Source organism: Haliotis rufescens, unplaced genomic scaffold (assembly GCF_023055435.1).
Source record: "Haliotis rufescens isolate VD_foot unplaced genomic scaffold, xgHalRufe1.0.p SCAF_4, whole genome shotgun sequence".
Lineage (NCBI taxonomy): Eukaryota > Metazoa > Mollusca > Gastropoda > Lepetellida > Haliotidae > Haliotis > Haliotis rufescens.
The window spans coordinates 25,894,773-25,898,242 of record NW_025964112.1 but is presented as its reverse complement, the minus strand read 5'-3'; the positions used below and the strand labels follow the sequence as shown (position 1 = coordinate 25,898,242).

Here is a 3,470-nt window from a genome sequence, read left to right as displayed (position 1 = left end):
AAGCGCCATCATATTCATAGTCTCTAGATTTCACGTGTGGGAATCAGAAATACGAAATATGATGATGTATGACTGAATTAGGCTTCCATAGTTTCATGAACCCAAATTTGTCCAGATACCACAAGGAAAGCATGCTTTACGTGTTGCTGCAGTTCCCCTACCATATAAAAAGTGAAATTCACGTTTCAGACACGTGGTTGCATTTTGCTCCTGTGGGAGATTCCCCTTCCAATAGAGGTTGAAAATCAGGCATGGTGAGGAGAAAGTTAACAAACGCTGAAAGATGGCAAGTGATAGGCATGAAAAATGCTGGCATGTCATGCAGGGCCATTGCAAGACAAATGGGTCGTCATCACAGTGTTATCACTCGTTTGATTGTCAACCATGGTCAATCCAATGATGTCAGTGACAGGCATAGGTCTGGTAGGCCAAGAAAGACCTCGAACAGAGAGGATAGATGTCTTTTCAGGATAGTCAGACGAAATCCATTTGCCACTTCAACAGATTTAAGACTGCAGTGGATTACCCATCAGAGACTCTCGGCGATGACTGTAAGGCGTCGCCTCAGAGCGGCTGGTTATAACGCCAGAAGACCAGTAAAACGTCCTCAACTGACCGAGAGGCACATGTGGAATCGTCTGCCGAAGTCAATGGAACTTGGTCTGACAAGTGTCGAATGCTGCTACGAACTGTTGATGGTCGAATACGTGTTTGAAGGCAACGTGTGGCAGGATGTATATATTTGGGATTATTTTAAAAGTAGTTTAGTATAAACTTATCCAAAACATAGGTATTTTATTGTATTTATTAAATAAATTAGTTTACTTAGTCCACTAACTCACACCTCAGTAACATAATCTAACATGTGGTGATTGATTCTTTGTGTTAAGGCTACTGCGGTCTCAGCCTAGCTTATTGTTCTCTGCCGGTCAGCTTGGCCTGGCTTTGTATTTCTCGCGTCACATGACCACCTTGGTTAATGTACTTCATACCTTTACTATGTGCACCATTTCTAGTCACAACTCTCACTGGGAAAGGACAGTTCAGTTTGGGGTGAGTTAAATATATTTATTATCATTGTACTTAGGTTTCTAGTATATATAATGTACTTTAGTACACTCATATTAAGTCATTTATGTTCCATAAGAACAGTATATCATGTATATGTTATAAACATGAATTATCAGTATATTCATGTTAGTGCAATATGTATTTAAATATTGTAAGATGTTACCATTGAGGTATATGCAAAATGAGTGTACTAGATTTAAGCATGTATTGGTACTATTTTATCATGAAAGTGTAAAATATCAAAACATTATAATTGTTGATTTTATCATACATATGAAATGCCTAAAAATGTTGATTGTTATACTGCTAGATGAGTTTCACATGCCATGTTTACAATGTATGTGATGTTTACCATACCAGTAAGATTCATGTAGTTATATATCATTTATCAGGTCACGTAAGATACTGCATGACCAGTTTTGATGCCATCTGGTGGTTTGGCCTCCGTCCCTTAGACGAGGTGAGCGTTACTTCCCTTAGTTATACGTATATTTTATGTCAACATGTCATGGCATAATTGTCTATACTATTGTAATGTTATATTGCTTAATATAGTATTATTTAATTGCTTTGTAGTGTATTCAGTGATATCATCCTCACTGAGGAGATATCCGCCATAACATGCTTTACCGTACTAAATGTAAAGTAAGCGTTCACATTATATCTTATTGATTGGTATATCAAACACATGTAATAGATATATAATGGCAGTATTCTTTTAATGATCTATTGGTTATATTTGCCTACATTTTGTAAATATTGTGTTTTAGGGTTTCTTCATCATCATCATAACCACTGATTGTGGACCATCATTGGAATAAATCCAGTTGTAAAAACAGCATGCTTTTGTGTCTCCATTACCCTGCATAAGCCTCTGCGACAAACGTAACACTAGTTTTGCACCAAGGAACATCCAGAAGACCTTAGCATGTGGCGGGGGTCTGTCATGATATGGGGTTGTGTTTCCTTCGGTTGCAATTTCCGCTGGTGACAATTCGTGGAAACCTGAATGGCCAACAATACCAAGATGCCGATCTTCGTCCAGTGGTAGTCCGTCTTTTTGACAACCATCCTCTTAAGACAAGACCTGTTTACATGGACGACAATGCTAGACCATACAGATCTCGGGCAGTTTTGGCTTATTTGCGTCAAGAAGCTATTGCCACTCTTCCTTGGCCGGCCTGTAGTCCGGATCTTAATCCGATTGAGCATCTCTGGGATATTCTTGGCCGGAAAAACAGACATCGTGATCCCCCAGTTCAAAACCTCGCTTATATATAATAAGCTGGTAAATTACATGCCTCATGATGAGACCCGTGAAGATCCAGGATAGAATAGGTCTCCAGCAACCCATGTCTATAAATAATCGAGTCTGGACCAGACAATCCAGTGATTTACATCATGAGCATCGATTCACGCTATTGGGATCGATGACATGCATCAACCAAGTCAGCGAGCCTGACCACCCAATCCTGGTAGTCGCCTTTTACGACAAGCATAGTGGCCTTTTACGGCAAGCATGGGTTGCTGAAGACCTATTCTACCCCGGATCTTCACGGGTCTCATCATGAGGCATGTAATTTACCAGCTTATTTTATATAAGCGAGATTTTTATTATTATTTTATTAAATTATCTCATGAAACAATATGTTCTGCAAAACAGATTCATAAATTATTCCTACAGAAACAAGAGATGCAAACTACTTCTGATGGAAGCCAGGTCTGTACACATACATTAATAATAATAAATATAAATACAGATCTAGACTGTAGGCTATTTAATTAGCTGGTTAATGACAGGCCTCATTATATAATTGTAAACAGACAGACAGACAGACAGAATTTTATTCAGTAAAGAAGGCCACATGACCCATAGTTACAATATATTTTGGATGCGCTCTATTAGCTAATAAACCTCAATATAAATATAGAAACAGATAGCATACTGACAGTGATGGGATTATATAAAGTGTTATATAAATCTGACAAACTAAGATTTTCCAGACGCTTCAGTTAGTTGTTTTCTTTTCTGAGTACAGTGAACCCTGAAACATTTCAAATAGTGATAACTGTAAAAATACTAGACATCCCCTCTGATACTGAAAATGGTATATAGAAATCTGGAGAAATAATATAAAATCTCACTTTGATCTGATGTACACAACATATTTATAGTAACAAATGATTTAATCTTTTTTCTCAACTCCTCTAGAAAAACCTTTCGGCTATCTTCATACCTAGGACATTGAAATATAATATGATTTTCATTCTCAAAAACATTACAAAAAAACCAACAATTGTAAACAAAACGCGGATAATCATGATAATCTAGTTGTTTTCGCTTTTTCAATAATTCCAGACGTTTATCTTTTTTTATCAGGTGTAGCCGATCAACCCAT

The 3,470-nt window shown here is 37.3% G+C and overlaps 1 long non-coding RNA gene across 1 annotated transcript; it reads left to right on the top strand.

The window, feature by feature from the left end:
• The first annotated feature begins 264 nt into the window (after positions 1–264).
• LOC124119783 lies at positions 265–2,043 on the top strand. The gene is made up of 3 exons (XR_006858709.1): positions 265–1,053; positions 1,464–1,531; positions 1,842–2,043. It is a non-coding gene; the product is annotated as an uncharacterized LOC124119783 (long non-coding RNA).
• The last annotated feature ends 1,427 nt before the right edge of the window (positions 2,044–3,470 follow it).